This window comes from Chenopodium quinoa, unplaced genomic scaffold (genome assembly GCF_001683475.1).
Source record: "Chenopodium quinoa cultivar QQ74 unplaced genomic scaffold, ASM168347v1, whole genome shotgun sequence".
Lineage (NCBI taxonomy): Eukaryota > Viridiplantae > Streptophyta > Magnoliopsida > Caryophyllales > Amaranthaceae > Chenopodium > Chenopodium quinoa.
Window position 1 is genome coordinate 232,270 of NW_018745068.1, and position 22,098 is coordinate 254,367.

General features: G+C 32.3%; 2 long non-coding RNA genes across 2 annotated transcripts; both read left to right on the forward strand.

Annotated features, from left to right (window-relative positions):
• Positions 1-8,683: 8,683 nt before the first annotated feature.
• On the forward strand, positions 8,684-13,561 carry LOC110709431. Its single transcript, XR_002508934.1, has 3 exons — positions 8,684-9,190; positions 9,289-9,365; positions 13,009-13,561. It is a non-coding gene; the product is annotated as an uncharacterized LOC110709431 (long non-coding RNA).
• Positions 13,562-16,415: 2,854 nt separating this feature from the next.
• On the forward strand, positions 16,416-20,961 carry LOC110709430. The gene is made up of 11 exons (XR_002508933.1): positions 16,416-16,570; positions 16,669-16,761; positions 16,832-16,969; positions 17,091-18,027; positions 18,190-18,446; positions 18,931-19,183; positions 19,270-19,455; positions 19,545-19,666; positions 19,761-19,846; positions 19,961-20,058; positions 20,399-20,961. It is a non-coding gene; the product is annotated as an uncharacterized LOC110709430 (long non-coding RNA).
• Positions 20,962-22,098: the final 1,137 nt, after the last annotated feature.

Genomic DNA, 22,098 nt, shown 5'->3' on the forward strand with positions numbered 1-22,098 from the left:
CAGACGGCCTCTAAAATGTACACGGCTATTACCTCGTGAACCCCAACCCCTGTTTGTCAATACTCTAGATGTGCACAAATCCAGAGTTTTATTGCTCATCCATCTTGCACTTTACGTGATTTACAAGTTTAGACTTGGTGATAACTCAAATGCATAACAATACAACCAATCAAACATTAATCATTCAAGCAATTCAAATTTTCAATTAAATTCTTGAATTATTAGTGACAAACAACATTTAGTGTTGAATCCTTTAAACTACCTTGGTGTTTTAACACCTTAAGTGTAACATCCCCAAATCTCCCTCTATGGAAATACTAGTATAATACGTATAATTATATCGTAGAGATAGACTTAGGCGTATTACCGCCGCGTGATTACGCAAGGCTACTCAAAAATACTTAAGTCAATAACAAACTTGCAGCGGAAACTCAACTTTCTATTATTAATGCTTATAAAAATAGTAACATTGTTATGAGTGCTCAAAATAAAGACAAAACCAACATTCCTAAACTAGGTGAAGCAAATCCTGAGACTCTCATATGCTCATTCATGACTCCACCTGAAAAGAGTCAACATTGCTTACCATTACGGTAAAAAGGGCGAACCAAAACAAATAGGAAATATAGATTAGCAAAATATGCTGAGACGATAAGTGCAAGATAATGTAAACTCAATTTATTTGCAAACATGCTTTTAAAACCAATTCCAATAATTAATTCAATAATTCCAAAACTCATGATTCAAAACCAATTCTCAATATTCTCAAAACAATTCCAATAACTCAATAATTCAATAATAGTGATTATTAAAATCAACTCTTTTCAAAAACCCAATTTCCTCTCTAAGTGTGCACACCCCCCAAGCTAGTCTCCTACTATTTCAAGACTATTCTTGAGGAAAGACTATGTCATACAAAGTCCATAGTCTTCAATGAATCCGCATAGTGGGATTAATATAATAATCATGCTTGTAAAGCTTTTATAAATAATTCAATAATTCTCATGAAATTCCTCTTTGAATAAAATCAACCTTTATAATAGAATAACTCAAAAACTCCTTTTGTATTTAATTCAGTAAGCTTTTAAAATCAAACCTTTTTAAAAACTATTTAAAATAATCCAACATACTTTTTTAAACCAAATTTCTTTAAACATAATAAATAATTTCAAACCATTCAAAACATGATAATAAATTCAATCCTTCAAAAATATATTTATTAAAACAAATATTAAAATCAATTCCTCCAACCATACTTTATTTCATAAATCATAATTCAAATCAATTTTAATTCAATCACCAGTAAAATCAAATAAAACATGTTATTCAAACCAATCTCTTTCAAAGGTATCTAGCCACCTAAACGTACCTTGATTCCGAATATCAATCAACACTTTGCACTTTCAATGTTCAATAACGAATACGCCTTGCAATTAACATAACCATAAGGTTATCACAACATCTTTAGGCATAAACCCAAATCTTATGTGCATGGACTATAAAACTCTTTTAAAATAATAATTTAATATAAAATTATAACTTTGAAATAGGTATTTATATTTTAGAAAACTAACCATGAAGAAAATAAAGGAAAGGATTAAAGAAAATTGGATTTGCGTCGGAAAGAATAGGCAGAACTTGCAGAGGCCATAACTCCTTCAATATAACTCCGAATTGGGTGATTCTTAAGCCTAACCTCAAGGGTTTTTTGAGAGAAAATTTTATTTGTGAAATAGAAAAACCCCAAAACTGACCAGAAGTGCCCGAAAACTGGCTCCAAATGTATATGGGCAGATTTTCTTTTAGAAAAGAGGAGAAGAATTATGGTAGTAGAATGTAGGAAGAATTCTGGTAAATTGGTTTAAGGAAATTACTTGGAGAAGAAAGTTTTAAAATTAAGGAAGGTTATGGTGACTAAGAAATAATTAATTATGAAAAGAGTGTTGTCATGAAAAATAATATGGCAAATAGCTTTACTTGGGGAATAACCAAGAATGATTTAAGGTAGGGAAATAAGATGATCAAATATTTAGGAGATTGAAAATAAAAATGAAGGAAAATAATAGAATTGAGGAAGATAATTAAAATACAAAAATTACCAAGATAATTTTGCTCAAAATACAATATGGTGGCCGAAAATTTGAGCTTTCCTAAGCTAATATTTATCGGACCTCCCTTTAAATATTGAGGCAATTATTTTGCTAGTTTTTAAGGAAAACAAAAATGATTATGTAAATAATATATTTTGTATAAAATAATTAATTAGAAAAAATACCAATTATTCACTAATTAATTTAACTAAAAAAATCAGATTTTCTACACTTATAAAATCCAAAAATCCTAGCTAATTAAATATGGAAATTCGGCCCTTTGAATTAAATAAGAAAATATAAATTTTGCTTAATTAAAATATCCGAAATATATATATATAATCCGGTTATTAAAATAAAATAAATGGATAATAAATCTTATCCAAAATCCAAAATAATCATTGAGTTTTAAAAATGTTGTTGGCGCCAAAATTCAAATATCGTTTTGGCTCCAAAATCCAAATAGTAAAATAAATTACTAAAATAAACCTTTTAAGAAAATACTAATTAATTAATCAATAAATTAATTAGAAAATACGTTTCAAAAATACGGGGTATTACATTAAGTGCATAAGGCACCTCAAATCCTCAACCTCGTCTTATAAGACTTTAATTCTCCCTTTACTCATTACATTTCAATAATCATGAACAAGTGATAAAAATAATTCATTCCACATATTCACGTACCTTTGCCTCTAAGCTCATCTTGCAAGTTAATGCATAAATAATACTTACAAGATACATCAATACACATATAAACATCCACATGATTACTTCTCATATATGTATCAAAACTAATCATCATATTAATCACCAATCAAACTTGCTACCATACAATTTCAATCAACCACAAGTTTCCTAGCTAACATGATTCTAAATTTTCCAAATCCTTAAACATGCTCCTAAAGTCAAGGTTTTCATATCCTTGTACGTACCTTGAGTAAACGAATGGTTGGCCACTTTAGAAACTAAAAATCGCCTTCTGCAAAGTCCTCTCCTAAACCAAACAACAATAATTCAATCAATACCCAAGCAATTAAATTTACAGCAATACTAACTTACTTTAAAACCATCAAAACCCAATTAAACAACACTTTAAAACCTTCCCTTTAGTTAAAATTAAAGGTTTATATATAGTTCTTGAATATCCTTCAACAAAACCTTAAAATACACCCTTATACATGAAATTACAGCAAGTTTAAAGTTTTATAAAAATCTAAAAATTTATTTCTTACATGAAATTTTAAAATTATAGTAATCTTTGAAACTACCTACATTATATATAAAGTTAGTAGGCTTTAAACCCAAAAATTCACCAATTTAATGCAATTAGAGGCTTCAAAAACAATAGCCTAAAATCAAAAATTTATTCTTGCAATCAAACTTTAAAGTTCCCAACTTTATAGTCATAAAATATCCAAAACCTTTGCTTAATGAAATTAGAGACTTGAAACACATTAAATTTAAACCCAAGATTAAAACTTTAATAATCTGAAAACTAGTTTTATCATCAAAAATATAATTTTAACATATTATAATCACTCTATATTTAAGTAACTTGACTAACACGTTTTTAAGCCGTAAAATCATGAAAACCAAGATTTAAACCCTTATTTCTTAATCAAACCAAATCTGAAATTTTATTCAATAAACTAAACATAGTATAATTCATAAAATTGTAGTCTTTTAGAGTGATTAAAAATTATTAAACAATAATAATAACAATTCAAAAACAAAAACTTAATAAATATTAAAACTTGAAATAATTTAACATAAGAGAAAAAAAGAAGGAAGGAAAGAGGGAATACGAGAAAACGGCAGTTGGGCGTGTGATGGTGGTCGGAGGTGGTCTGGGCGGCGCGATGGTCGCCGGTGGTGATGGTGCGTCGACAACAGCAACAGTGTACAGTGCAACTATTTTATTTTATTTTTTTTGTTCGTGAGTTTGGAAGCAGTAGGAAGCAAAAGAAATTTTGGGATTTCTCCTTGTTTTGTACGTGAGATTGAGGTGTGAAAGAAGGGGAAAAATTTAGGTCGGTATAAATAATAAGAAGTGAGTTTTGGGGTTTCCTAATCCAAATATAATTAGGATGACTTGTTTAGGTCCAAATATATGCCAAAGTTTAGAAATAAAAAGTAAAGTTGGGCTTTGAGGTAATTTCGACTAGGCTCTTAATTTGTATGGATAGAATGATTATTGACAATAGATAGTAATGACTAAATAACTTAAAATTAATTTATTATTTTCAAAATATTTATATAATTATATAATTATCGTAAAATAATCATATAATTAATAATAAAATATAATTATAGTAATTACAAAATCATGGGGGATTACATTCGATGTAATCCCCCGTAATTTTGTGAAATTTAAAATTATATTTAAACATATTTTTGTGAATATTTGATTATAGTTATTTATTTACATAAATTATTTTACTATGATTTAAGCAAATAAATTTAATGTTTATAAAACTAGTAAAACTATTTCATTAAATTATTTCCCTACCCATATTGTAATCATGCATTAATATGCAAGCCCAACCCATAAATTACTAAACCCATTCTTTTACCTAAAACCCACTTACTTTAAGCCCAAACCTTAATCTTAGTTTTATTAGAACTAGAAAAACTAAAACCCTTATTTCCCCCTCTAATCTCACGTTAAAAAAAAAAAAAAAAAAAAAAAAAAAAAAAAAAAAACCAAGCTTTCCCCCTCCTACTGCATTCACGATCAAACAAAAAAAAAAGGGTTGAAGCTTGTTGCCACCGTAACCACCACCGCCCAGGACCCTTGCTGCCGCCTGACCACCGTCGCCCAACCACCAGGCTGCCGGTTTTCTTTCTTCCTCCTTCCTTCCTTGTTTCTCCTTCTTCCTTATTATTATTAAAGATTGTTATTTTAATTTATATTGTTAGTTTTAATTACTTTAATCATGTTTAAATTCTTTAAAAATATGAGAAATTATCAAGTTTATAAGTTATGATATGTAGTTTAAATTTTCAGATTTACATAATTTGTGAAATTAGGGTTTAAAACTTGATTTTCATGGTTTTAAGGCTTAAAAGCGTATTGCTAAAGTTATTCAATTTGAGCATGATTTTGTTGTGATTTTGCTATGACTATGATGATGTTTAATTCAACAGAAAGTTCTAAATTTTTTCGTAATTAATTTCTAAATTCCATTCGTAATTCTCCTTAATCACGTTTTAATCACGTTTTGACTGTAACTTGTCTGATTTTCGTAAAAAAAAATAGTGTTTTTCTTGTGTAAACGGCGTTTTAATAAAAACTCACTACCTTTGGTAGTGAGTACCACCCTCTAGTGGCCAAATTCAGCCTCTAAATATGGTTTTCGGGCAATTTTTGATTTTTAACGAAGTTTTAATATTTAAAATAAATTTTCAGATTTTTATAAAGCTTTAAACTTGTTGTAATTTTATGAATAAGTATGTATTTTAATGTTTTTATATATGAAATTTTAAGAATAATATATAAGCTTTTAATTCTAGCAAAAAGGAAGGTTTTAAAGTGTTGTTTAATTGAATTTTGAAGGTTTGATTGAGTTTTTATGAAACTAGTTAAATTCTAAATATATATTTTAAGTTTAGATTGTTGTATTCATACACTCTACTATTAAATTAAATTTTCAGATTTTAATCTTGGTTTTAAAAGTTTTAAATCATGGTTTTATGATGGATTTTTTTAGGTTTTTAACATACTAACCTACCATATAATGATTATTTCAAGTAGAGATGTTTATAAGGTTGTTTTATATTCTTAAACTAAATTTCCATATTATAATCATTACTTTAAAGTTGCTGGAATTTTATGTTATAAGCTATATTTTTATGATTTTAGCATATAAACTCATAGTTGAAGTACTAAATTATTAACTGTGGCTATTGGGAATAATTTAAGAGCATTATTTCAATGATTTAAAGGATTTTAAAGTAGTTTGGTATTGCTGTAAAATATATTGCTTGGGTATTAATTGAGCTATGGTTGTCTTGTTTAGGAGAGGACTTCGTAGAAGGTGACTTCTAGTCTTAAGGTGGCCAACCAATTTGTGTACTCAAAGTACGTACAAGAATACGAGGAACCTTGATTTAGGAGCATGCTTAGGGACTTGGAAAAACCTAGAATCATGCTAGGGAACTTGTGGATTGGTTGACATTGTTTGGTAATGAGTTGATTGATGATAAATATGATGATTGCTTTAATTCATGTATGAGAAATTTGCATTGATTTTTCCTTATGAGCATTATTTATGCAATACTTTGCAAGGAGAGCTTAGAAGTAAAGCTACAAGTATACATATGGAATGAATCATTTTAATTACTTATTCATCTGTATTGAAATGGAATGAGTAAAGGAAGATTTAAAGTCTTATAAGACAAGATTGTGGATATGAGGTGCCTTATACACTTAAGGTGTTTATACACCGAGGTAGTTAAAGGATTCAATAATAAATGTTGTTTGTCACTAACAAATTAAGAATTGAATTGGAAACTTGAATGATTTGAATGATTGATGTATGATTGGTTATGTTGTTTGCATATGAGTCATCACCAAATTTAAACTGGTAAATCACGTAAAGTGCAAGAAGGATGAGCAATAAAACTCTGGATTTGTGCACATCTAGAGTAATGACAAACAGGGGTTGGAGTTCACGGGGTATTAGTCGTGCACTTTTCAGAGGCCTTCTGATCTACGAGTCTCTTGTTTTAAATTCTATTAAAATTATAATGAGTTAGATGAGATCTCATACTAGCTATGGCCACGGAGTCGCGCCCGTCTGCCATTGGATGTTTATTAATGTCTTCCGAAAGGAGGCATAGGGTTTTCTTATTTAATGTTCCGGAATGGAGCACAGGGGGACAACCCGGTCTATTGCTTAATCCAATCAATTAATGAAGTGGTCAATTCTACTTAGATAAAAACTTTGTAATAAGTAACAATTGAATCATGTGTTCGAGTCAATGATTATATTGAGTGTATGGAATGCTTGTTAGTATCATGCTAAGGCTCCTTACTGTGTTTCGTAGCTTGTATGTACTCAGCGTTGCTGATGACGTGCTTTTGTGTGTTTCCCTTGGTCATGGCCTTCGCCTTCAATGACCCTGTAATGATCCAATTCTTACACTTGTAATATTGGGGAGCAGACTAATCAAAGGTTTCTGCATAAACTGAACTTGCATTAGGGTGATGGGATTTGAGTGGAGCGTTGGTTAATCATTTAGCTTATTTCATTTCATAAATTGATAATGTTATTTTGACTCTAACTCTACTCGCTTCCTATTTTACTGGGTTTTGAATAAGGGTCGTTATGGTTCCAACTTGTAAGTCTAAATTAGGTTTTGATTATTAGTTTTGAAACTTACATTTTCTTTTAAAACTAAATTAGTTTTCCGCTGCTGATATTTGAAACTAGCCTTAACGTTTGAACACGTGGCGGTAGCACGCCATTAATTCTCTCACAGGTTATTAAAAGTATTTACAGGTTACTACAGGTTATTACAGGTTAATACAGGTTTTAAAGAGAGAATTATTGGGGTGTTACATTCGATGCGTAATCAAGCTTAATAAGAAATCTAGTTATTTATTGGTTGGTTATGTTGTATGTTGTATGCTTGTAAACAGGTGCAACAAGGTAAGTTGAATGATGATAGGATAAAAGTATGTTAGTGTGTACTGTTTACGCTTATGTCATGTACTCAGCATTGTTGATTGTGTGTTTGTATGTTTGTTTGGCCTTGTCTTTATCTTGGCCCTACGACGACCCATTTCTAATGGCGAGTAGTTTAGACAAAGTAAAGAGAAGCTTTTCAGTTGATGAAGCAGGTTCATGATGGGCATGAGTGAAGAGCGATTCCTGTTTAGTTTCCATAATAATATGATGTGTGTTATTCGCTTTGATTATTGTATATTCGCTTGTGAGACTAAAACAAAGGTCTTAATGTTTATTTCGGTTTTGATAAGGGCCTGGTTCCAAGTTTTAGGTTGTTTTAGTTTGACTTTGGTTTGACTTTTAAGTTGACTTGTTTTGAATTGTTTTAAAGAGTGTCTTCCGCTGTGCGTCTTTGATAATTGCCTTAGCCGTTTTTACGATGGCGGTAATGTTTTAGAATTTCCTATTTCTTATTTTAAAAAGAGCAAAATAGGTATTTTAAAGGAAAGGAATTTCTAGGGTGTGTTGTTAGTAACATGAGAGGTGAATGGAATGGTTTGCAAGCATTATTTCTTTTTTATTGTCCATGTGCTTGTTATGTCCATTGTTTTTCATATCGCTTACTGAACGCGGGGAAATTAGGTTGTTGACTAACCTCCTAACCGTCAAATAAATTTATAAATCCTAAAACTAACCCCTAAACAAGTCTAGTGGTAAGTTCGGAGTCGAACCACAAGGAACGGTAATACTAGATTATTTTTTATCTCACTACTACAAAAATAGGCAAAGAGATCTATTAAAAGAGACCTGTTACAAGACTTAACAGGTCTCTTTAGTCAAAAAGACCTGTTGTTACTGATAACAAGTCTCTAATGAGCTTTTTGTTAGGGGGGAAAAAACAAAGAGGCCTATTGTTAGTGTTAAGAGGTCTCTTTGTTTTTATTATTATTTGTTTAATCTTAAAATTATTTATGATTTCTTATATACTAGTATCACGTGTACACTAGTATCAAATACTAAGAAGCATTCTAGAAATATTGAGTAAAATTTTGTTAAAAAAAATAAAATAAAAATTAAAGACTACTAACTTCTTTTTTTTTTTTTGAGGAAATGTGTACTACTAACTTAGACTAACACTTCCTAATAAAAAAATAAAAATTAAAGTAAGGAGTTAAAAGGAGTTTCTAGTAGCAGTTCAGTAGTAGTTTGAATAGTTTCGTCTTCCTCCTCCAATAATCCAAAACCCTTGAAATTCCATGGTTTCCCTCCCAAGTTTTTCACCACCTAATTAGAGGCGATCATTTTTAAGATTGTGTCCACCATCATCTAAGGCCGCCACCGTCGTCTAGTTTACAAGGCTGCCACCATCTGAAGCGTACTCGGGTCACGACTATCAACCACTTCGTTTCAGGCAATTGTACAAAGGTAAGCCGTTTGCTTTCCGGGCCACGTCCCCCAACCACAAATTCGTTCTTCTTTCATTGTTCACTATTAATTATTGATAAAGATTGTTCAATTTCCAGCCATAATACAAGCAATTGCACTACTTTACATTTGATCGATTTCCCGCCACAACCAGAAAATTCTTATTCTTTTTAAGGTATTTTTCATTCCTGCCCCTTACCCAAAAAAATAATTGATACTAAGGTTAAAATTGATTTCTTAATTAAACCTATACTACTCGCTAGTTTCAATTTTTATATATTGTATATATATACTAATTTTGTCTTGCTTTTAAAGTCTACTGTACTGTAAATGGATTTAATATTTCTTTTTATTATTCTCTAATTTAATACAATGTTCTGAATTAATATGATATTTAAATTCAGATGATTCATGTTTAGTTTATAACCTTAAAAATTATGCTTGCATATATGGTGGCTGCTTGGGTTATGGTTTCAAATTTGATTTTCCCGTGAAAAGTATGGTTTTGTCATTGTTCGGTTGATAAAAATATTTTGTCTAATCTAGTAAAATATTTGTTGTATTCTCTAATTTAATATCTTGTCACCCCCTTCGCTATAATCAAGACTTACATGTACATATATGTGAAGGCATTATCACTTTCGAAAATATTATGATTATTATAAAGTCTTGAATTGCTATTGGTGCATATAGAATGGATAGAAGTTGGATCCAACAAAAAAACTGGGTGACCCAGAATATCAAGCAGGTGTTACAGAGTTCATTAATTTTGCAGCTACTAATAGTGGTGGCCGTCCCAAGCTACCATGTCCTTGTTATATGTGCCACAATTTGCTACGTAAGAGGTCAGACGAAATACTTAATCACTTGAGTAAGTGGGCATTTGATAGAACATATACCAATTGGATTTGGCATGGATAATGTAGGGAAAAACCTCTTGCTAGTAATGTAGAGGGTAGTGTGTGTGAAGGTGATAGCACAAATGAGGCAGATAATTTAGAAGATTTGTTGCATTCAGTGAAGGATAACTTTGATGATAATCCTACCATGTTTGAGAGCATTTTAAATGACTCTGAAAAGCCTTTGTATGACGGTTGCACTAAGTATACTAGATTGTCTGCTATAATCAAGTTATACAACTTGAAGGCAGGTCATGGTTGGACTGATACAGGCTTCAGCATGCTACTAGATGACGGAATGCTTAGACACCCCGCCGATTCTCCGCAGTGGAGGTTTATTGATGAAAAATACCCGTACTTTGCAAAAGAGAAGCGTAATCTAAGGCTTGCATTGTCTACAGATGGGTTCAATCCATTTGGGAACTTGAGTAGCACATATAGGGGACATGGCCCGTCATATTGGCTACTTATAACTTACCTCCTTCGTTGTGCATGAAACCACGATATATTTTGTAAGCATTGCTAATTTCTAGGCCTAAACAACTTGGAAATGACATTGATGTGTATTTGGAACCTCTCATTGATGATTTGAATATTCTTTGGGAGGATGGTATATAGGTGTTTGACGCACATCGTAACGAGAACTTTATCATGAAAGCAATGTTGTTTAACACCATCCAAGATTTTCCTGCTTACGGTAATCTTTCTGGGTATACCGCGAAAGAGAAAGAACCTTGTCCCATAGGCATGGAGGATTGCGGGGGAGAATGGTTGAGCGCATCACGCAAGCATGTGTTCCCTATACATCAGCAATATCTTCCGTCGAGTCATCCATTTCGTAAGAGGAAAAAGGCCTTCAATGGGAAACAAGATTTTAAAGGTCGCCCAACAGTTCTGTCAAGTGAAGAGGTCTTTGAAAAGGTTAAAGACATTCAAATTACCTATGGGAAAAAGCATAGGTCTGCTCTTCCTACGCAAGGCTTTAAGAAGTGTTCATATTTATGGCGCCTACCTTATTGGAGATTCCTTTTTGTGAGACATTCGCTTGACGTGATGCATATTGAAAAGAATGTGTGATAGTTTGATTGGTACTTTATTGAATATTCGTGGGAAGACTAAAGATGGCACGAAAGCTAGAGATGACTTACAAACCATGGGGATTAGAAGTGAACTCCATGCTGTTGTTAATGACAAAGGTCGAGCATACTTGCCTCCAGCAGCTTATACATTGTCAAGAAAAGAGAAAATTGAGTTTTGTGAGAGCTTGGCTGGAGTAAAAGTGCCAGAGGGTTATTCTTCAAATATTCGCAACCTTGTAAAAATATGGAAAACTTGAAACTTGTGGGCCTTAAATCTCATGATTGACATGTTCTAATGCAACATCTATTACCAGTGGCTATTCGTTCAATTTTGCCTAAAAATGTTCGTTTTGCCATAACCAGACTTTGTTTATTTTTTAATGCAATTTATAGCAAGGTCTTTGATCCTAAAGAGTTGACTGCATTGGAAGATAGAATTGTTGTAACTTTGTGCCAATTAGAAATGTACTTTCCACCATCGCTTTTTGATGTCATGATTCATTTACCAGTTCACTTGGTTAGAGAGGTGAGATTTTGTGGTCCTGTGTACTTGAGAAATCAGTGGCCTTTTGAAAGGCAAATGAAAACATATGGTGGTTATGTCAAGAACGCTTTTCACCCTGAAGATTGTATCGCTGAACGAATTTTTTATGAAGAAGTTCTTGCATATACTAGTGAATTTATATCAAATTCTATGAAGATAGGGCTTCTCGTTTCTCGACATATGGGAAGATTGGGTGGTCAGGGGATCCTAGTCCGTAAACAACTTGACATGTCTTATGACGATTGGCACAAGGCCCATTCGTACATTCTTCACAATGAGGATGAAGTAATGCCATATATTCAAAAACACATGAGAGACTTGAGGAAATACAATAGAAGAGCAAATGAGAAATCAATAGCTGATGAACACAATAGATCGTTCATTAGGTGGTTCAAAGATCAAGTTTTGAGGGAGCTTCAGGATTCTCCGAGTTCTATTTCTGATCGACTTAAGAGTTTAGCATATGGACCTAATTTCAACGCTACTTACTATTCAGGTTATGTTATCAATGGTTTCACATTTTACACAAGGTTGCAAGATAGTGGGGTTACTGTAGAGGCTGAAGCTATTCATTTTGCTAGTGCAAAAGACAAGCATCCCGTTTCTAGCACAATGCGATACTATGGATTTATTGAAGAGATTTGTGAGTTGCATTAATCCAACTTTTCAATACCAGTTTTCAAATGTCAATGGGTTGATAATAACAACGAAGTTGATCATAGTAGCCTTGGAATGACTTTTGTTAACCTTAATAAGATTGGTCACAAGGAAGATCCTTTCATTTTATCTAGTCAAGCTAAACAAGTGTTTTATATGACCGATCCATCAAATAAGAGAACGTCAGTTGTTATAACACCGAGACCACGACATGACATAGATGATTGGGGCGATGATAGTGTTTTGGAAGGTAGTTCTTTGCTGGGAAAGGGACTAGTTGATGATGATGTTGCTGATGATTCTTTGATCTACGCAAGAGATGACCACAATGAAGGTTTGTGGGAAGATGATGATAACAATAATAAAGTGAAGCGAAAGCGAAAGAGAAAGCGTTGTGTAGTCGTAAAAACTCTTAAGGGGTTCAAGGTGAGTTTTGCTTTTATATATCTACTTTTATTACAAAAGAGAATGTTTCCTCTTAAATACTAATAACTTTGAATTTAGTAGGGTTATGCATGCTTCTTCAGATCCTATACTCTCACGTACCATGCTAGCTATCTTTTACTCAAGTATTTTAATAATGTGTCGTGTTCTTTTATATAACTAACAAAGTGAATTTAACTTGTCAATTTAATGTAGGTACATGGCCAGAAAGAATAAAAAAGTACAACCGAATGATGATTCTGAAGAGTCAAGTTGTGAGGAGAGAGGTCGTACTGTACTTAAAAAGGTGGGGAAGACTATCCACGTTGGCACCCAAATCCCATTACAATGGCATCCAAGTAAAAGAATTCCCACTGGTGAACACAAGACTCATTTTTCCACCTACATTGGTGTAATGGCACGTGAAAGAATAAGCATTGCCTACAAAGATTGGCATGAAGTTCCAATAGGAGTGTTAGATGAAGTTTATGGATTTATCTCGATAAGATATACTAATCATGTATTAGAATGGCAAGATCATTTTATATTTAAGTTTATTTTTTGTGTACTAACTTATAAATTTGTTTTATTTGAACATAGAAGGGGTTTTACGTTCCTGAGAATCGCAAAGGTTATGTACTAACACGAGCATCGATTCAATGGAAAGCTTTTAAGACTAGATTAAGAACCAAGTGGCTATATGAAAGAGATAAAACACTTCGTCAAAAGCCACCACACAAGTATCCTTTTATATGTGAATCGGTGTAATCCCCCGTATTTTTAAATATTTTATAAATGAAATTTTATTTTATTTATAATATTAATTTGTATTTTTCCATAATTTAAATTTCAAATTATTAATTTGGGTCAAAAATTATTTTAGGCTAAATTATTTTATGTACCTATATCCTACAATCCATTACTATAAAAACAAAGCCTAACCCATTTGTTTATTTAATTGGCTCATTATTTTCATGAGGCCCAATTCTACCCTACAATTCTCTCCAATAAATACCCCATGAAACCCCAAATTTTCCCCCACACAAAAAGGTTAGTCTTATTTTCTTCCTCTCTTTTGTTTTCTCTTCTTTTGTTAATTCAACCCAAGTTTAAATCTTTATCAATTTTTGTTATTTAATTTTTATTATTATAGTTTGATTATGTATATGAATTATAAAAGATTATAAATTTATAAGTTTTATTATGTTTAAATTGTTCATCAAAATTTCAGATTTATTTAGTTAAGAAATTAGGGTTTAAAACTTGATTTTCATGGTTTTAGGGCTTAAAAACGTGTTGCTAAAGTTATTCAATCTAAGAATGATTATATTGTGATTCTACTATGATTATGATGATGTTTAATTCAAAAGCAAGTTTTCAATTTTTCGTAGTTAATTTATGATTTCCGTTCTTAATCACGTTTTGACTCTGACTCGTCTGATTTTTGCAAAAAAGTAATGTTTTTCGTGTGTAAACGACGTTTTAATCAAAACTCACTACTTTTGGTAGTGAGCACTGCCCTCTCGTGGCCAAATTCAGCATCTAAATATGGTTTTTGGGCACGTTTTGATTTTTAACGAAGGTTTAATGTTTAAAATAAATTTTCAGATTTTTTATAAAGCTTTAAACTTGCTGTAATTTTATGAATAAGTATGTATTTTAATGTTTTTATGTAGAAAATTTTAAGAATAATATATAAGCTTTTAATTCTAGCAAAAAGGAAGGTTTTAAAGTGTTGTTTAATTGAATTTTGAAGGTTTAATTGAGTTTTTATGAAACTAATTGAATTCTAATTATATATTTTAAGTTTAGATTGTTGTATTCATACATTCTACTATTAAATTAAATTTTCAGATTTTTAATCTTGGTTTTAAAGGTTTTAAATCATGGTTTTATGATGGATTTTTAGGTTTTTAACATACTAACCTACTATATAATGATTATTTCAAGTAGAGATGTTTATGAGGTTGTTTTATATTCTTAAACTAAATTTCTAGATTATAATCCTTACTTTAAAGTTGCTGGAATTTTATGTTATTAGCTATATTTTCATGATTTTAACATATAGACTTATAGTTGAACTATTGAATTATTAACTTTGACTATTGTGAGTAATTTAAAAGCATTATTTCAATGGTTTAAGGGGTTTTAAAGTAAGTTAATATTGATGTAAATTATATTGCTTGGGTATTGATTGAACCATTGTTGTTTGGTTTAGGAGAGGACTTTGTAGAAGGCGATTTTTCGTTCCTAAAGTGGCGATTTTTACTCAAGGTACGTACAAGGATACGAAAACCTTGACTTTAGAAGCATGTTTTTAAGGACTTGGAAAACCTTAGAATCATGCTAGGAAACTTGTAGATTGGTTGGAATTGTATGGTAGTAAGTTTGATTGGTGAATAATGTGATGATTGGTTTTGTTTCATGTATGAGAAATGCGTATTAATTTACCTTGTAAGTATTATTTATGCATTAACATGCAAGATGAGCTTAGAGGCAAAGGTACATGAATATGTGGAATGAATTATTGTATTACTCGTTCATGATTAATGAAATGGAATGAGTAAAGGGAGATTTAAAGTCTTATAAGACGAGGTTGAGGATTTGAGGTGCCTTATGCACTTAAGGTGTTTATACACCGAGGTAGTTAAAGGATTCAATACTAAATATTGTTTGTCACTAATAAATCAAGAATTGAATTGGAAATTTGAATTGTTTGAATGATTGATGTATGATTGGTTGTATTGTTTTGCATTTGAGTCATCACCAAGTTTAAACTTGTAAATCACGTAAAGTGTAAGATGGATGAGCAATAAAACTCTGGATTTGTGCACATCTAGAGTAATGACAAACAGGGTTGGGGTACACGGGGTATTAGCCGTGTACTTTTCAGAGGCCGTCTGATCTACGAGTCTCTTGTTTTCAAATACTTTTAAAATAATAATGAGTTAGATGAGATCTCATACTAGCTATGGCCATGGAGTCGCGCCCGTCTGCCATTGGATGTTTATTAATGTTTTCAAAAGGAGGCATAGGGTTTTCTTTTATTAATGTTCCGAAATGGAGCATAGGGGGACAACCTGGTCTATTGTCTTAATCCAATAAATGAATGAAATGGATTATTTATTATTAATTAGTGAAGTCTTAGTAATGTTAACCATTGAGTCATGTGTTCGAGTCAATGATTATATTGTGTGTGTCCAGATTGATTTTTAGTAACAAGCAAGGGCTCTTTGCTATATTTCGTAGTTTGTATGTACTCAGCGTTGCTGATTGCGTGCTTTTGTGTGTCTTTTCTTGGTCATGGCCTTCGCCGTTCAATGACCCTGTAATGATCCAATTTTTACACTTGTAATATTGGGGAGCAGACTAATCACAGGTCTTACCTAATCAGAGCTTGCATCAAGGTGATGGGATTTTGAGTGGAATGTTGGTTAATCTCACAGTTTATTACATTTCATAAGTTTGGATTTAATTAAACTTTGGTTTGATTTATTTACTACTTTTATTGGGTTTTGAATAAGAGCCTTAATGGTTCCAACTTGTAAGACTAAATTTGGTTTTGATTTTTGGTTTTGAAACTTATTGATAACTGAGTTAATTTTTCCATTGCTAAATTTTGAACTAGCCTTAACGTTTGAACATGTGGCGGTAGCACGTCAGTAATTCTCTTGCAAATTGTTAATGGTATTTACAGGTTTTTAAAGAGAGAATTATTGGGGTGTTACAATCGGATTGGGATACCTTTGTTCAAATCTGCACTTCTGATGAATTTAAGGTATGCTTTGATTTATTGCATCATCTAAAGAATAATGTGAACACATATGTACATGTAAACAGTTTTATCAATTGACTTTGAACTTTAAAAATATGTAGGAATTAAGCGAAAAGAATCGTGAAAAGGCAAAGAAGAAGTCCTCAAGTTATCATGGCGGTAGACTTGGGTACCAATATTTTGAAGAGGAGATTGTAAGTGTTAATTACATGATGTTTTTGTAATATTAACTAAATATTTAAAATTGGTTTTCTGTACTATTAGGTAAAAGAACTTGAAAAGCAAGGAGTCCATGTGTCACAAGTTCCACGGCATCTAACTTGGATTAAAGCTCATTCTCATGTCAAAGATGGAGTTATAACATTTGTCAATCTTGCTGATAAAGAAATCCATGATGCAATAGTAAGATAGTATATTTAATCTTTTTAAATGTTTTACTTTTCAAGCATTTAAAATTTTTCTTTTCATAATAATATTCTTTGCAAATACTTTTTTTAAACTTGATCTTTTGTATGTTTTTCAGATAGCATTAGAGAGTCAAGTTCAAAGAGGTGAAATCATTGCTAAGGGTCGGGATGATATCTTAGCAAAAGCAATGCATAAGAGTGAGCATGGTGGTTCAGTGAGAGTTGTTGGTTCAGGCATTACAGTGAAGGATTATTTTGGTTATAACAAACTTGCTCCACCCAGCCAATTGCATGCTAAAATAGGCATGATGAAATCGAAACTTGTCTCCATGGATAACAGACAAATTTTATGATGTCCTTCTTGATTTCATGCTGCAGCCAAGAGCAAATAAAATCTTTCATGGCTGTTGGAGGTCAACAAGTTCGTTTAGGTGGATTTTTTGGTGGCGACAATACTGCTAGTAGTTTGGATGCTTGGTTTGGTGGCCTGACAGGTGGGTCAGGTGGGTTACGTGGGTTTGGTGGCCAGACAGGTGGGTTAGGTGGGTTTGTGGCTTGACAGGTAGCTTAGCTGGTGGGTTTGTTAGCTTGGGTGGTAGGTCTAGTGGCCTGGGTGTTAGCCTAATAGGTGGGTATGGTGGCCTAATAGGTGGGTTTGGTGGCCAAGGTAGTGGGTCTCTTGGCCTGGCTAGTAGGTCTGGTGGCCTGGAGGGTGGGTCTAGTGGTCTGGCAGGTGGGTCACGTGCTCCGCAATTGAATGATACTTTTGGTCAGGACTTCAAGGTATCCCTCTAACTCAACTGTTAACAGGCAAAATTTTCAAGCAAGGGAGAAAAGGGCATGGGTTTACCCCTGATTCATTAGGGGGGGGCAGATATTTATGGTACACAAGGTAATGGGAAAGAAGATAATTGCGCAAAAACGTAATCTCATACTGAAAACCTAGAGACTGAGGCATATCATTTTCCCTGGCCTCAAACAGATCGTAACAATCAACTTAAGCCTACCACTAACCTTGCAAATCAGAGTTGTGATTTGAAAGAATTTCCCAAGGTATGCCTTTTCATTCTAATTAAGTCCTCATGACTGAATTGTTTAAACCAATACAAAGGAAATGAACTCAATATATAAAAAATGGTGATTAGTTGCAAAAATTTAAACGTTATACTCTTGTAAGTTTTGCCTTTTGATGAAAATGGGTGTATTTATGTTCAGGGTAGAGTGATTGTTGTTTAGCAATCGAAGGAAACAACAAAGAGTTGCAAATTGTTGCTAACGGACAGGTAGAGAAAACAACAAATGTTAGAGCTACTCATTCTAGATTAATGCCACCAGGTCATGCTCGAGTCACAATTACAGAATATATTGTGCCAACTGCTCTCTTGCCATGTCCTAATGATGAAGTAGTCTATGTTTGTCATGCAAAGAAAAGCTACACACCTTGGCCGATTACCTTGATTTTTCCGAGAAAGGTATGAAATTTAATAACTGGTATATGTTTGCAGTGTAATATTATTCAGCATGTGTTATCAATGGGGCACTTTGTTATGTATGCAAATTTTTTAAAAAATTTCAGCTTAATCCATCCAAATATCTAGGAAATGTCAGAACATATATAGTACTTAAAATTTTATTTTCTAATTCATTCATCAAAAGAAAGCAATGACTTAGGCACTAACCATCATGCCACGAATATTCTAGACTTTTATTTACTTTATTTTATGGTGAAAATGAAAAGATGTGCTTTTAGCACATGTTTCGTGTATTGAATATGATGATGCTATTTGTATGCAGACATGCATCATTTTTATATTGACTTGCATAATACAAGTAATCACTACTGCATTTTCCTTATATATACTATATTCATGTTATAATGTTTCTTATTCATCACGCTAAAGACCATTACCCACTCAGAAAAAATGTTAACTGTAACAACACCATCTCCACATTCAGCGTCATCTCAAGTATCCACAACTCCTAAGTACGTTATCACCGAAAAGGTTCACGAGATGGTGACTTCCACGTGGTTATGTATGTTAAATACTCATGCTATGGTATTGAAAAAAAGGGGTGTGACACTCTCTATACCAATACCAAAATGCATGTTTCTTAATGAAGATGTGGGTGTGATGCTTGACTACGAGGACTTGTTGGATTGGTGATTTAAAAGAGAGGTTGGAGAATCCCAAATGAACATTTTCATAAAGTGAGTGTCTTTTTTACCAATTACCCCTTTAGTCTTGAATTTATTTGTGTATTAACTTCAACATATAAAACTTTTTATGAGGCAAGGTACTTGAAAGGTCATTGTCAGAATGAAGGTGTCTCGGGTATGTACGGATTCTGTGACACAAATGTTTTATCTCCAATGACACCAACTACAGATGAGGAGGTTCGATTCGACTATCTAGCTCGTGTTTTTGGATGCAACGAGGGAAAGAATGTCAATCAACTCTTCTTTGCTCCTTATAATGACAAGTAAGTGTACGTAGTATGCATATTCTAAACAATTACTATTCAATATTCACCATTGATTTTGCTAATATAATCACAATCATTATGTGTAGTATGCATTGGAGGTTAGCTATTATTAGTACCTGGAATGGACTAGTATGTTGGTTAGATCTGGCTGGGGAAGGAAACAAGATCAATGAGTTTGCTAAAAAGATCATAAATGAGTACGTGTTAGGTAATTATCCAACATATCTGTTTTTGTATTATATATGATTTATTATTAATTATTCAATTCATTATTTATGTCAAACAATGTCACAATTCTATAGGGGATTAAAAAAAATTCAGCATGGTCCATCGAAAGGACATCAAGAAGATAAAAAAGGATCCATATATTGAGTGGAAGCAGCCTAAGGTATGTCATTTTAGTTTATACTCTTGATATTAAAAGAATAATGTGTTATTTAAATGCTTGTGTTATAATGCCAAATTTTCATGCATTTAAAAATTTGAATGTCTTTTTTAACAGTGTCCTCGACAACCTCAATACTCCAGGTTTGTGGATACTATGTTTGTCGCTATATGCTTGAGATTATACAGAAAAGGGTATTGTGGGTTTCTGATAAGGTATGTTTAATCTGATTTATGCATTGTTTTCAATCTCAACCTTGCAGTAGTCGATCCTAGTTACTAAAATCAATATCATTTATGCATAATAACTTTTATAATAAGGTTCTAGATATTTTTACACTTAATTTGATAAAGTGAAGGTTGTTCAGGGCTTATTTAAACAACACGGGTGCAAATTACCCTCAAATGGCTCATTTTAATCATGACATTGCATATTTCAACCTGTATCATTATATTCATTTGCTTTTTTTTAATATAGTTATAATATAGCATTATCTTCCATTATTATTATGAATGAGTTATGACTATATACGGGGATTTATTGTTTATCTTGCAGTTTTTTAAAGAGGACCCCTGTACATATTCAACTGAAAATATTGACGAAATTAGAGACTTGTGGGCTAAGTATGTTCTAGAGCTTGAACAAGATGATGTTAATGAAGGAAATGAAGATGGTATGGACATTGCGTGAGTTTAGTTTGTCCATTACTTTTGGGAAAAGTATTGCGATTTTTAGAATTTTTTGTATAGTACTTTTGGAGATTATCTTAGATGGCATGGAAATTAAATTAGTGGTTTATATTTTTGGGGAATACTGGATTTTATTTTACAGATGTTGATGTATAGTATTTTTGGAGGTTATACTATAACTAATGGATAATTGTAAAAGTGTTTGTCAACTTTTGTTTATTATTGTATGCTCCATGAATATTATAAAATTATGGAGTAATGTATATGATGTGCATATATATAGAAGGTGAAAAATATAGGTACAAATATCCTACAGGTGCCATATAAGAACAAAGACAGCTCATATACCGTACATGAACAAATACAAATATAATTGGATTTCGGGAAAAAAAATTTTAAAAAAAAAAATAACAAAGAGACCTGTTATCGTTATTAACAGGTCTCTTAAATAACAACTATGAGACTTGTTGGCCATGGTAACAGGTCTCTTTACTTTCTGAAATATATAAATAATCACGCGTAAAGAGACCTGTTGTCTCACTTCTTAGGTCTCTTATTAATACCAAAGAGACCTGTTCTATTGACCAGGTCTCTTAACCAAAGAGACTTGTGAGCTAGAGACCTCCTAAGAAGAGGTCTCTTATGCCTATTTTAACAGGTCTCTAAGGCATATTTGTAGTAGTAATGCTTAAGCTACGCCGAAGTCGGTTTATGGATACAGGACACTACCACTACACTAAAACACATATAAAGATCAAGGTATGATAAAGTCTACTAGGGGAAAAGATCCACTTTGAACAATTAATAAACTAAAGAGAATCCATTTGATAATCAATCATGCAAAGAAAGAATTAAAATGAGAATTAACTACACTCAAAAGTAATCTCTCAAATTCCTAGCCTAGATCCATCATTGACTAGGTGCATAGAAGAAATTACCCAAAATGCAATCAGATATATCAATTCTAATTCACAATCCCTTGTCAAACTAGAACCAATATGCAATTAAGTTTGCTATCATGGGAGATCAATCCAATCTAAAACAAACAACATGCCATCATCAATTCAATCAATTTAATCACACAATTATCATCAAATTATCTCAAATAACTCAATTAATCATTACAAAGCTTCACTCAACACCTAATAGAAGGGAAACTACTCAAACATGATGAAAGCAATTAAATAAAGCATAAAGAGAAGAGAGAGTAAAAAATGTTCATCGATATAAAATGGAGATCTTCAAATCATCAAATTCCTCCTTTGATTACCCAAAATCCATGAAAACCATTGTGTTTCTCACTTTATCTCTCCAAAATTTGAGAGTTTCTCTCTCTAAAAACCTAAAACTAACCTAAAAAAACTACTGAAAAAATGAATTCTTCCTATAAAATGAGCAAAAAAATCTATTTATACCCCTTACTAAATTGCCTAGGAAGCTCCGCAAAAAGTCGAGCAGCACGTATAGGAGCGACAGCTCCAAAGTCAGTGCACGGGCGCTCCTAGCTGTAGCAGTGAGAAGTAGAATCATTCCAGAAAGTTTGGAGCGGGCTCTCCTCTTAGACTA